Raw genomic sequence first — 14,328 nt, 5'->3', positions numbered from 1 at the left:
TAGTGTGGAATTTGGTTAGGGGCTGGGGTAATTGTGCCCCCAGTAATATGTACATTTCCAGCAAAACACCTCATACACAGTACACCCAATTGTCCACCCCTTACCATGGGCCATTGGGTGTGCTCCTCCATGGCCATCAGGGAGGGGCACGTTCAAACATCTTCTCTGGATTTACACCATTTTACACACCCCTCCATTGATTCCCAGCGAGCATATCCCCTTCTCATTATTCCCATATGGCTTGTGGGGCCCACCTTAGCTGCCGATTCACTTCCAGATACCACGGTAGCTATTGCACAGGTGCTGGCCTCCTAGGAGAGCATTTTGAATTTCCACACACATCTCCCCCCAGGTCAGCCTTTTGAAGCCATCCTCACCCATGTCATGAGGTTTTCTGTTCATTGAAACACAACAATGCTAACAACAAGACAAACACCACAGACAAACAATACAAAACATAGATTCATGGTATTATGGTTTAGTCTTTTGCTGGCACCAGCTTGCTCGTAGAGTGTCTGAAAAACAAAAGAAACAATTTCCACACACCCCCCCCGTGGGGACAGATTAGTGCTTAATAATAATAATACCATATCCTTTTACAAATTTCCTTGCTAATTGCAGGAAAAACAGAAGAATTACCTCCAGGCTGTCCTTATTTTGTTCTATAGTCAGATAGTGAATTACTCCCCTCACTGGTCATTTATGAAATTCATGAAGTGGCGTGCCTCAGTTTCCCCTCTTGTACAACAGACCAAGTTTGCAATAGTTTCTCTGCTGTACCAAGCATTAAGTTTATCCTCAGGTAATAGCTGAGAGACAGCTTTAGATTTAGCTTTAGCACTGTACACACACACACACACTCCTTAGGGTTAACTGTCCCCCTTATTTTCAGACTTGACTTGTTTTTTCATCTCCCTTTCCTGGAGGGCCACAATCTGAGTCTTCCAGTAGCTTGTTTGCTGACCAGATGTATTTATTATTTGCAGCTCCTTTGTGCAGCCACTGATGGGCAGTTCTCTCCTTCCCCCATCAGCTAGGTCATTTGCATTCACCCCGGCTTTCGGGCTTGGCTTTTGGATCCAAAGCCATCAGCAGCTCAGAGACTGTCTTAAAAGGGACACAATCAACTTCCACCTGAGTTCTGATTACTTTCCACTTTCATCTTCTGCTTCAAAACACACAGATCTGAAAAAGAAACCTCAACCTATTGTGGCTCCCTTTGGAGCCCTAATAGGGTTTGAGCTAAGTACCATGTTTTGTTTGCATTTCTTTTACCCTTTCTCCAATATACACTGCACATGTCCTGGGAAAAAGCACATTCCTTACATAGTTTAATCTTCATAACATTATATTACAAACCATAAGTCTCAGTTTAGGTTTTTAAAACCTTACACAATTACACAAAACATTTTGTTTTGTCTAACAGCCCTTGCACTGCAATAATTTTTTTTTTACACAACTGTACCCTGATTACACGTCCATCTTGTACAACCAGAGCCAGCCAGGGGCAGGCAAGTTAAGTTCCAATAGAAACCCCGGACATTCCTTTAGTGATTTTGCTTACATTACCCAGGAGTCAAATCATTTTGATGAGATTATCTCTCCGCCTGCTGCCTGCAGCCGTCCCCTATAGACCATTTCTGTGGGCAAAGGGCCCATTTCCCCTCAGAATGGCTGTAAAGGCTTCTCGGGACAAAACATAGTGATGGTAGCAGCCACTTTACCTGACCCTCTTGTATAATTTAATTACTAAGCTTCCATCCAACGTGAGTGCACAGAGCTGCACATACAGTTACATTTATATAACTGGGTTTTATTATTAAACCAAAAACTGCCCTTCTTGTAACACCACAACTGTTGCCTTTTGCTATTTCCACAACTCACAAATGTTTACTTTCCTCCAAACTCTGTATTATTAATTTTTGCAAAACCCTGGGCGGCTGCACTGCAGTGCTGGGGTGACTCTGCAGGGGGAGAAGCTGCTGTGGAGCAATGTAGAGCAGGTGCAGGAAGGAGCCGGGGTCACTGTTCACATTGTGATCTGCACAATTTTCCATATTTGGGAATGTCCGAGAACAATTCTAGGGTAAGGTGAATGCAGAGCAGTGACACTGGAGGTGCCCAGACCTCCAATGGGGGCGGTGTGGAAATTAATAATGGGAAGATCATTTGCGAAATTAGTCATCACTGACAAGATTTGTCTCTTCTTATTTCATGTTATGGTGTTATTTAGCGGAATCAGGACATATTTTTACTATGTTAATTAAACACTTAATTTTATTTAACTGAGCCAAAAACTTAGTGTCACTTATTTTTTCTCTGTCCTAGCAAGAACTAAATGAATGTTGAGACTTTCTGGAAAGTGCAGCGAGATTAAATGTGGGGAATTCAGTCTCTGTGTTTGTGAGCTGATGTTTTCCTCTCACAGGTCAGTGCCTGCATTGAAATACCAAGAGGGATCTAAGGGCTGGTGTACGCCGGGCACAGGGGTGTTTGCAGGAGGGGCGGGGCCTCAGATGGAAGGGGCGGGGCAGGGTGTTAGTCTCCCCCAGCTGGCGGTTCACGCCCTGCCCATGGTGTTGCAATGACAGAGGCTGCCCAGGCTGCACTTGTAGCGAGGTTCCCCCACTAGGTGGCCGCGCAGAGGCTGCAGGAGACAGGCAGGTGGCAGCAGGGGAAGTGGCGACACAGGAGCTCTCAGCAGCAGGGTGAAGGACAATGCCGTGGAGCGGCAGCGACGCAGAGTGAACAGGGCAAACCGAGAGCCAGTTGAGGGAGTGTCGGAAGCAGAAGCTGAGGTTTCGCTTGATTCCTTCCCGTCCCTCCCCCACCCCTGGGGCTTTGCTGCCCAAGGGGAGTGGGGGTTGGGGGGAGGAGAGCGGAGGGGTCTGTTAAAGGAACATTGGATTGGCCTGTCACACTCCAAGGCGAGAAACTGAGGCACAGCACTGCCCAGTGTACTCTGGGGTGGGGGGGTTGCTGATGAGCGTAGATGTGAATGTGGTTGTGGGGTTTTCCCAAACTCAGGCTTGATTCTCTTTCCCTTTTAATAGAAGTTCCCATTGGCTCTCCACCCACGCAGAGCTGGGGAGTGGGGGCCTGTTGCCTTTTCCCCAGGCAGCAGGTGACACCTGCCTGGCTAGTGAGGGTCGGTTTGGGTGACCCCCACTCAGGGCAGGCTAAGGGCAGGTCTCTGCCCTTTACTCAGCCCAGGAGGAGTTTTTTGCACTAACATCCCAAGTGTGCAAGTCCGTCCCCGCAGAGCTGCCCCATAGGGTGACCTTAAAGCAACTGGAAAATGGGACAGGGCTTGGGGGGTAATAGGCTCCTATATAAGAAAAAGTCCAGCCAAACCGGCCTGTCCCTTTAAACATGGGACATCTGGTCACCCTGGAGCAGCCCCGCACTCCTGCTCCCCGGTTGGTGCGTTTGTAACCCGGGGGATGAAGCCGACGTGAGAAAGGGAAGGGAGCGAGCTCGGAGCTCTCCGGCGCCACCTGCTGGGAGCAGAGGGCAATGACTGAGCGACGTCCTGGCTAATTTAAATATCACCTGGTTCTCTGCCGGGTGGCTCCACTGGAGAGCTCGGGAGTGGCCTGAGTGTGGCAGCACCTTATTTGCATATTAAAAGCGGCAGTTTGGGGCCATTGGGGTAAAATATGAGTAAGTTTTGGGGTTGGGCCCCACATGTTTAGTGCAGGCTGTGGGGAGCCGGGCTGAGCAGAGCCTGCCCCGACGGGGAGTGTGGTCACCCTGAGCTGGGAGCGTGTGGCCAGACATGGGGAAGGGGCTGCGGGGGGATTGGTGGTTGTGTGAAGCAGAAAGTGTTTCCCCTTTTTTTGGTGTGGGGGGGTTCTCGTTACCTAATGCAGAGCACTGGTGGGGGAGGGGAATTGAGACTCTGCTTTGGGGGTTGCTGTGGGGCGTGACACAAGCCCCCTGGTGCTGGGTGCTGCTGTGGGGCATAGGACAGGTGGGGGGGCGGGGCTGTCTGGGTCCTTGAGATGAGGGGCGGTTCCTGGTTGGCTGGTGCCCGCCTGCCTAGTGTTTTCTGATAGCTGATCTCCCATTGTCCCTCGTGCGGGGCGGGTCTCTGAAAGCTGGTCTCCCATTGGGCCCTCCCCACCTGACGGTTCTGACAGGCTCAGCTCCCATTGGTGACGTTGTCTGACAGCGATGCGGGGCGGAGCCGCCAGGGCCTTGTGCGCTCAGAGCTCAGCGCCGCCCGCGAGAAGCGGCGCGAGGCCGCGCGGGGCGGGTCCCGCTGCCGGGCGGAGGGACCGAGACCGCAGCCGCGGCGCCGCCTCCCGCCTGGCGCGAAGCCGCAGCACCGGGGGGGGTCACAGGGCGCGAGGCGCTTCCGCGCGCGGCTGGTTCCTGCCGGTCGCGGGGTGACGGGTCCTGCCCGGGGCGGCCGCGGGGTCCCGATGGCAGCGGGGGGCTCTGGCGTCCGCCCGCCCGCGGCGGCTGGGAGCTGCGGGGCCACCTGCACTGGCCGGGGGCTGCGGCTCCTCCTCACCCCCCCCCCCCCGGTGACTGGGAGCTCCGGGCTCCGCCTGCGGTGTCCGAGCGCCGGGGGCTCCTCTCCTGCTCGGGGCGGCCGGGAGCTCCCGGGGCTGCGGCTTCTCCTCACCCCCCCCCGGTGACTGGGAGCTCCGGGCACTGCCTGCGGTGTCTGAGCCCCGGGGGCTCCTCTCCTGCCCGGGGCGGCCGGGAGCTCCCGGGGCTGCGGCGCTGCAGGGTCTGTGAGCGCTGACGTGGGGCTGCGGGGTCCTCACACCATCAAGGCCTGTTGGGAAACCCTGGGTCCATCCGCAGCAGCTGGGAGCTCTGGGGTCCGCTCGTAGGAGCTGCAGGGTCCATACGCAGTGGGGTGGGGCTGGGGGGGCTCCCCGGCCACCCATGGCTGCTGGGAGCTCCAGGGTCTGCCTGTGGGAGCTGTGGGGAGATGAGGGGTTTGGGGTGGAGGAGGGGGCTCCAGGCTGCAGGGTGGGGCCGAGGGATTCAGAGTGCAGGAGGGGGCTGTGGGTTGAGGCAGGGGGTTGGGGTCCAGGATGGGGTGATGGCTCTGGGGTGGGGGCAGGGATGAGGGGTTCCAGGTGTGGGAGGAAGCTCTGGGCTGGGGCAGGGGGGTGAGGGCTCTGGGGTGCAAGAGGGGGCTCTGGGTTTGGGGGGGTTCAGGGCTGGGGCAGGGGGTTGGGGTGCAGACTTACCTCGGGCGGCTCCTGGTCAGCGGTGCAGCAGGGGGGACCTACTGGCCACTTCCAGGGCGCAGTGCGGTGCCCTAGGACACGTAGGGACCAGCCTGCCTGAGCCCCGCAGCACCGCTGACCGCACTTTATAACCCAGTCACCCCACTGGGAGCTCCAGGGTCCCCCTGTCCCATGTGGTACCTGGGAGCTCTGGGATCCACCCACAACAGCTGGGAGCTCTGGGGGCATCCCGCTGCTCACAGTAGCTGGGACCTGTGGGGTCCATCCGTGGTGGCATGGGCCTGTGGGAGCCCCTTCCGCCACTGGTGGCTGATGGCCGGTGGGGGCCTCACAGCTGACAGCTCCAGTCTTGCTGCCCCAGGGCTGAGGCGGAAAATGTCACTGAGATCTCTGAAAGTCACAGATTCTGGGACCCCCTTTATATAATCTTAGCCTTAATAGTTGTTGACTGTCTCTCTCAATCTAGAGGTCTGTTCTAGGGCAGATGGGACAGGGAAGACAGAAGCTCACCCCCCAGCACAGGTTTGGGCAGCAATGGCTCTTGGGCTATTTGCTGTGCATGCAGAGGACTTGTCTAGGCCGGTGAAGCAGCTCAGCCAGATGAGGAGCTGGAAGAAGGAGACCTGAGCAGCCTGGACATCCCACTTTTTCTCCACAGCCACTGCCTATCAGCAGGGTTCCTCCTTCTCCTCAGTGAGACCAAATCTAAGCACCTAGATAGCTGGTCTGTCTGCTGCACCCCAATCCCTCATGCCAGAGCCTCCCTGCCAAAGTCCTGTACCTGGCTCCAGAGAATTGTCTCACATCTCGCTGGGAACTCGACTTCTTGTGCCCAGAGAGTCTCGGCCCCATTCAGTAGAGGATGTGAGAAACACAGTGTCTGCCTTTTACAAAGAAGTACTTGGAAAGGTTTTGTTCCTGTGACCACATGGCCTAATGGGTAAGTTGTCTGACTTTGGATCAGACGATTGAGGGTTCAAGTCCCTTCGTGGTTGTATTTGCCCAGTTTTACCTTTGTGCTGAAAGTCCTGCTCCCTTCAGGGCTAGAACCTCTTCTTGGCCGCTCAGGCCAATGCTCTGGCTTCAGCTAGAGCCCCGGGAAGGAGTTGGGGGTTGGGTGTCACAAAGGCTGGGGCATGAGCCCCAGGTGCTTCCAGTCTTGCCTTTGCCCTTCCTGACTTGCCAAAGAAAATGGGCGGCTGCCCGGGCTAGCGTGTGGAGCAGTTTCCCTCTTCCAAGTGTGCGCCTGTCCCTGTGCTGGAGGGTACTTGCTAAATAGCACCTTGGGAGCCTGGGTGTTTCTCTGCTTGTCGCCAGCTGGGGAAAAGCCTCTTGGGGTAAAATCTCCTGCCCCACTGCCAAAGTCAGCACCATGAGTGGGAACGGTAAGAGGCCCCACCAGGGGGCTGGCCCTGCTTTCCTACCATCTTCTGATGTTGGCCACAAAGCATCAGCAGCTGGTTGTGGGTGGTTTTCAGTGGGGGTTCGGCATGCCAGGGAGCAGCCTAGCTGGGTGTCTCTGTGGCTGTCTGCTGGCCACGCATAGGCATGGTTCTCCCCTCCTCTTGCCCTGCCCTTGGTTGCTCTGTGGCTTTTAAGCCTTCCCTTGGAGCTGTCAGCACCAGCCGCCTCTGTCCTAGGTGCCCAGAGGAGGAGAGGGGTGCTGGGCTCCAGCCTGGGACTCTTCCTCCCTCCTGCCTTTCCCTGACTATGAAACCTGGCCCTGACACTCCTTTCTTCAAGCGCCATGTGGGCAAGAGGAAAAGTGTGGTAGAAAGCACAAGGGCCAAACTTGTGGGCATCAGAAATCCCAAACACCCAGTCAAACCATAGCCACTTCTAGACCCCATTCCAACCAAAGACCTGGCTCCAGTGGGTATGAGTCACTCAGCAAAAGGTAAACAACTCATTTTTATACAGCTGGAGATAGGAAAGCGCTTGGATCTCCAGGGATTTACCATAAGGTCCCACTGAGATTTGAACTCAGATGTCAGCATGCCAACCATTACACCATGGGCCCAGCTTGTGCTAGTTTCTCTGAACATTGGTGACCCCATCATAGAATACCAGGGTTGGAAGGGACCTCAGGAGGTTCTAGTCCAACCCCCTGCTCAAAGCAGGGCCAATCCACAGGCAGATTTTTATCCCAGATCCCTAAATAGCCCATCTCAAGGACTGAGCTCACACACCTGGGTTTAGCAGGCGAATACTCAAACCACTGAGCTCTCCCTCCCTCACAGGCCCAGGTTGTGTAAGGGGACTGTTGGCCCTTTACTAAAACTGAGTGGGGTTTTTTTGGTTGGCTAGTTCCCAGTCCCAATAGAAGGGGGAAGGGTCAATGGGAAATCAGGACCCTGAGACTGACAGGCCCCTGGGGCGATGGTCACCAACTGGTAGGGAACAAGTGAGAATTTGTTAATGAGTAAAATTCCTGGTGAAAATTGGCAAAGCTGTGGAGAGTTTGAAAAGTTCCAGTGAATTTACACATGAAGATACAAACAGAGAGACAAATAGAGAGAAAGAGAACATCACAGACTGCACAGGCCCACACAGACATAAACAACCAAACCCACACAGCACATAGAGCCATAGACACATAAGGGAAAGCCACACAAAACATAGAACAAATCCACACCAAACAATACAGCAAAAGCCCACAACAGGAAAGCACAAAAACCACATACCAAAAGAATACTTAGCAAAAAACAATCTGCATGCAAAAGTCACACACACACAAAACTATGCCAGGCATCCACAAAAATCACACAGGACCCACATGCACATCAATACGTCAGACAATAAAAACCACCGACATACCGAAAGCCAGGCAGGGTTTGAGTCTCACAGCGAAGAGGGTGAGCACACAGGTGGTTTGGGGAGCAAAGACTGATGGGGAGTCGGGGGCAAGATTTAAAGGAAACTTGTGCTGGAGGTGAGGTTTGAACTCACAACCTCAGCATCACTCCACTCAGCACTGCTCTGTAAGTACTGGGCACTAACCCATTGCACCACTGAGTCCTGCTTTCAGGAGCTTGTCTCCATGTTTCACAGATGGTTTAGCGGAGTGGGGGGGTTGCATTAGCTAAAACAAATCCATATTAAAGGCTGCAGGATGGCAGCAGCAGAGGTTGGGAGCCTCCTTCCATGTGATAGAGCTGGTTCCCCTTTCCGTTGCTCAGGGGAAGGTTGGTGCTTTGAGCCCACCCGGTGCTGGAACATCCCATGGGTGAGATTAACGGGACTCTTGGGAAGGGAGGGGAAGTATTTTCTATCCCTGCCTAGCTCCATTGGTCTCCTGTGGCCCTTTTGGCTCCCTGCTCCCCTGTTGGGGAGATGCAGAGACAAGCCCCCATCTGGGAGAGTCACCGAGAGGCTGTGTCCCATGGCGTGTGGGGGGAGAGGGGGAGGGGTGGGATGGGGCTCAGGGAGAGAAGGTTGTGTGTGACAGTGTGTGGGGGAGGGGGAGGGTGTGTTCCTTAGGATAGAAATGATGGAAAACACAGGGGAGGTGACAGTGAAGCCCCATGTCTGAGTGTTATGACCCTGTGTGGTGCCGCCATTCACCTTCCCCTCCTATGGGCTCAGCTTTAATTGAATCCAGCATTTTTTCACCTGTCCTCACCACAGAGGTGTCCCACATGCCTCAGCTACCGAGAGTCCCTCTTAGAGACGCAGAGGGCTGGAACTGATTTCAGCTGCTGGTCAGCTCTGCTAGGTCTTTATTCATTTGCACGGGAAAATGCTGAGTGTTTAAATTCATTTCAAGCCCCCTGCCCCCATTCAGCGAACTCCTGAACATACTGGAGATGGGTCTGGAAATTGATTTTCATTCAAAAAAGTTTTTAAAGGGACTCACTTGGATGGGAACTAGGAACCCATTACCCTGCAGGAAACATTCACCCACTAAGCTACCCTCACAACAGAGAGTGTCCTGTATAGCCCAGAGCAGGAACAGCTTTGAACCTGGAGGTTAGTAAACTTTCTCTCTTCTATACAAACACCACAGCTTACAAACTCCCCACCCCCGCTCTGTGTCACCAGAGCACAACAACAACTCTCCTTGGGGCACACACAGCTCCCCAGCTCCCTGCCCGTCAGTCTCTCCAGCATTACTCCAATCCCTTAAAGCAGGGTCTCAACCTCAATTTACCTTAGGGCCAGGGCCAGTCCTCCAGTCCTCCCAGTGGGCCAATAATGTCACTCATACTGCCCAGACCCCGCCCCCCAAAACTCCACCCCCCCACCTGCCTAAGGCTCTGGGAGGGAGTTTGGGTGGGGGGAGGAGGTCTAGGGTGCAGGCCCTGGGCTGGGGATTGGGGTGCAGGGTCTGGGGGGAGTTTGGGTGCAGAAGGGGTGAGAGGCTGGTCTCTGGAAGGGAGTTTGGGTGGGGGAGGGGTTCTGGGGTGCAGGCTCTTGGGGGGAGTTTGGGTGCAGAAGGGGTGAGAGGCTGGTCTCTGGGAGGGAGTTTGGGTGGGGGAGGGGTTCTGGGGTGCAGGCTTTGGATGGAGTTTGCAGCGCTGTAACAAGGGCGAGGCGAGTGAGGCACTTGCCTCGGGCGCGCAAAGTGGAGGGGCGCCGCTCTACCACGATCAGAGGCGCTTCGGCGGCAGCTCTACTGCTTCCACTTCTTCGGCAGCAATTTGGCAGTGGGTCCTTCTCTCCGAGAGGGACTCAGGGACCCGCTCCTGAATTGCCACCGAAGGATGAATGAAGCAGCGGTGGCAAATCAGTGGCAGGTGATTCCCTCCGACAGGGACTCAGGGACCCCCCGCCAAAGAGCCTGGAGCCGGCCCTTGCATCGGGCACAAAAATTCCTTGTACGGCTCTGGGAGTTTGGGTGCTGGGTACAAGCTCTGGGCTGGGCCAGGGGGTAGGGGGAACCGGTGGTGGGGTGGGGGTGCAGGCTCTGGGAGGGAGATTAGGTGGGTGGGAGGGTGTGTGGAGGGTGAGGGTGCTGGCTGTGGGAGGGAGTGGGGGGCCGGTGGGTGTGGACCGGGGTGCAGGCTCGGGGAGGGAGTTTGCGGGGAGGAGGGGGTATGTGGGGAGGGGATGGTGGTGCAGGCTCTCGGAGGGAGTCAGGGGTGCGGCGCTTACCTGGGGCTCCACGGCGGGGTGGGCGGGGGGGCCGCCATGTTCTGCTGCCCCCAGGCATCACCCCTGCAGTGTCCCATTGGCTGCAGGGGCTCGGGTGGGGCAGCGCACAGAGGCAACGACCCACCCCGCCCTGCCATGGGAGGGGCCGGCAGCCACTGGAGCGAGCAGGCAGATGCTGCTCAGCTCCACTGCACTGATGGGGCCTTTGGGGGAGCACCTGGGGCAGCCGGTGGGGCCAAGGGAGTGACCCAGTCCCAAAACTGCTGGAGCCCCACGGGCGAGACCTGGGAACCAGGACTGCCAGCCAGACAAACACCTTTAAGAGGAGGTGTCCCTCTCCCTGTCAAAAACTGATCTTCCTCCTTCAGTTCAGTGACAGCCTGAATCGTTCCTTATCCCGCCAGAGCCAGAGGACTGAAACAGCAACATCAAACCCCTGTGTAGCTCGCAGGAATGGACACAAACACTCCCTGGTATCTGAGGAGATGTTCAGCTTTCCCCTTGGTCAACTACAAGGCTAAAGGGAAAGGAGGTGGTGCCAGATATAAAGAGTGAAACACGACACATCATAGTTATGCCCATGGTGGCTGCAAAATCTTTTATGTACTTCTTCTTATCAGCAGTGTATTGTTTTCTCTGGAGCCTAGGCCTTGACCAAGTAATTTGTACTTTGCTAAAATAATCGACTGCCCCTGGTGAAGACAATGGACTTGACACCCACTGGGGTGTCCCTACACAGGTACAAGTACTAACAACAGTGGCTGCCTTTTAGCCATAGATTTTAAACAGGGCAATAAATTGAAACAAAGCCCTGTTAAATCATTTCTCAGCCCGAGTCCTTCACCCACATTCCCTAGAGCATTGGGCCACCGTGTGGACATTTCATTTCTGACCTCAGTTTCACACAGAGACAAAATTTCCTTTGCACAGATCCATAAACAGCAAAACCTCCCTGTGTCTCTGGTCTGAGCCAGGGCATTCGATGCCAGTGTACCTTTTTCTCCTGCAATGATGACGGTCAGACAGAGGGGTCATGGCACCTGCATCCCTGCCAGGGAGATATTGGCTCCGCTCTTTCTTTCTGCTGCTGTTGTTCGTCCATCAAACATCAAGGGTGGAATGCAAGGCTGAGTTCACGCACCGGCCCTCTGAAAAATTTCAGTGCCCCAGAGAAATCCTGCCCCCTGCTATTGGAACGATGTGCTGGAGATTTGACTAGGAAAGGGACTGTCTGAATTGTCAGAGTGGGGAATGAACAACAATCTACAGCAATGTCGTTCACACAAACACACTCTAATCCTGCTCCAACCGGAAGGGAAATGGGCAGGAATTCTCGCTGTTCAGCCAAGGACACACTTACACTGATGCGCAGCCGTGAGTGTGCTGGGGAAGCTGGTCTGAGCAAACAATTTGAAGTGACAATTTAGTGAGAACAAAATCATCATGCAGTGAAACAACTGCATGTCAAGTAGTTGTAGCTGAGTGGTTAAGGCGATGGACTAGAAAGCTATTGGGGTCTCCCTGCGCAGGTTTGAATCCTGCCAACTACACAAGTACTGTCCTGCTGTTGTTATTATTGTAGTCTTAGTGCCTGAGCATCCACAGTGCGAACTGGAGATAAATCTAGTTTTATTCTGTCTACACTTAAAATGCTGTTGTGGCACTGCTATAGCACTTTGGAGTAGACAGTGACTGGAGGGATTTTCCCATCCCTGTAATAGCTGCATGGACAGAACAATTCTTCCTTTTCTTTAGCACTATCTAACCCAGGCTTAGGTCACCTTAACTATATTGGTTTGTGGGGGGAGTCACACCCTGAGAGACGTCGCTTTGCCAGTTCAGTGCCCAGCGTACACCAGTCCTTAGATCCCTCTGGGTATTTCAATGCAGGCACTAACCTGTGAGAGGAAAACATCAGCTCACAAACACAGAGACTGAATTTCCCACATTTAATCTCGCTGCACTTTCCAGAAAGTCACAAAATTCAATTCATTCTTGCTAGGACAGAGAAAAAATAAGTGATACTAAGTTTTTGGCTTGATTAAATAGAATTAAGTGTTTAATTAATATAGTAAAAATCTGTACTGATTCCTCTAACTAACACCATAGCGTGAAATAGGAACAGAGACAAATCTTGTCAGTGACGACTAATTTCACAAATGATCTTCCCATTATTAATTTCCACATTGCCCCTGTTGGAGGTCTGGGCATCTCCAGTGTCATTGCTCTGCGTTCACCTTCCCCTTGAATTGTTCTCGGACATTCGACTTCCTCTGCAGCGTGGGGCTCAGGTCACTTGCTGGAAGATTCCCTGCACCTTGAGGTCTTTAAGCCACAATTTGAGGACTTCAGTAACTCAGACATAGGTCAGGGGTTTGTTACAGGAGTGGGTGAGTGAGATTCTGTGGCCTGCGTTGTGAAGAAGGTCAGACTAGATGATCATAATGGTCCCTTCTGACCTTAAGTCTATGAATCTATGAATCTAGTCCCAAATTTGGAAAACTGTGCAGTTCAGCATGAGAATAGTGACCCCGTCTCCTTCCTGCACCTGCTCTACATTGCTCCACAGCAGCTTCTCCACCTGCAGTCACCCCAGCATGGCAGTGCAACCCCCAGGATTCAGCAGGGGCCCCTGGCAAGGACAGTGGGTGCAGCTAACAGCCCAGTGTGCCTGGCAGTGAGGCAGCTGTAAAAAAGCCACCCACCCCCCCAGAAGTACAGAGACTGAATTCCTTAACTTTAACATCATGACCCCCTGTAGAAAGCCACACGTGTCAGTTGTATTTTCACAGGGAGATGCAAAAATCAAGTGACACCAATTTTTAAGTTGAGTAAATAAAGTTGAGGAGATAGTTATTAACCTCACAAAAATACACTAAAGATCCCTCAACATAACACCTGAAGGTGAAATATGAACAGAGACAAACCTTGTCAGCAAAGGCTCATTTCCCAAACGATCCTCAAAATGTTACCAATTCCCACCCCTCCTCCACAGGAGCTCTGTGCAGTGTCACTGTTCTGCAGGCAGCTTCCCATTAAATGCTGTTGTGGGACATTCCCAGGCCTGGAAATGTACCAACGACAGAATTTGAAGAGCAAACCTGGCTCCCCGCACCAGGTGGGATTTGAGTGTTTTGTCCCCCTTACTTAGTGTTTGTCAATAGTACAGATGCCATGGGCAGGACTCCAGGCTCTGCTTGAGGGATCCTGGCACAGGGGCTGGTGGGGGAGAAAGGATGGTAGCTTCTGACCTGTGCTCTGGAGAGCAGGTAATAATTGAAGTGGGCATTTCTGACTCCTCCCCTCCTCAGTGTCCCTGGGCTGGAATTCTACATTCCACAGGGCCAAATAAGGGGGTGATGCTACTTGGCTAATGAAAACCAATGCTCCAGGTGAGGTTTGAACTCACAACCTCAGCATAGCTCCTCAGCACTGCCCTATAAGTACTGTGCGCTAACCAATTGCGCCACTGGAGCACCTGTTAATTAAGAATCTCTGAGACCCCCCCTAGGCTGATAAAGCCAAGGAGTGACCCCAAAACATTCTCAGTGGAGCTGAGAGCAGGTAGCGACAAGTGTTGTACTCGGTGGGGTGGATTCTTCTTAAGGGTTCCAGGCACCATTTGACCCTTTTGTTCTTCCCTGTGTAATAACAGAGCTGGTTAAGACTCAATGGAGAGTCTTGCTGCAGACCAACAGAGCTGAAATCACTGAGAACCGGCTCTAAGCATTAGTCCTGCTTTGGGACAGTGTCTCTCATGCAAGAAACTGCCCAGTCTGCGCTAGCCGTGAGGCTCCCTCACTAACAGCTGAAATCAGGGAGAGCTGTGTGAAGTGCAGGGCCCTAGGGGTGCCTGGACAGGGGGGAACAACACCCCAGGTGCCCAGAGGAGGAGAGGTCCTGGGCTCCAGCCTGGGACTCTGCCTCCCTCCTGCCTAGCCCTGACTGTGAAGCCTGGCCCTGGCCCTCCTTCCTTTAAATGCCATGTGGGCAAGAGGAAGAGTGTGGCAGCTGCAGGGAC

General features: G+C 53.7%; 1 non-coding gene across 1 annotated transcript; it reads right to left on the bottom strand.

Moving 5' to 3' along the window:
• Positions 1–13,691: 13,691 nt before the first annotated feature.
• On the bottom strand, positions 13,692–13,783 carry TRNAI-UAU. Its single transcript is given in 2 exon segments — positions 13,692–13,727; positions 13,746–13,783. It is a non-coding gene; the product is annotated as a tRNA-Ile (tRNA).
• Positions 13,784–14,328: the final 545 nt, after the last annotated feature.

The sequence above is a fragment of the Mauremys reevesii genome, linkage group 12 (assembly GCF_016161935.1).
Source record: "Mauremys reevesii isolate NIE-2019 linkage group 12, ASM1616193v1, whole genome shotgun sequence".
NCBI lineage: Eukaryota > Metazoa > Chordata > Testudines > Geoemydidae > Mauremys > Mauremys reevesii.
The sequence above is the reverse complement of the archived record's forward strand: the minus strand, read 5'-3'. Positions and strand labels throughout refer to the sequence as shown.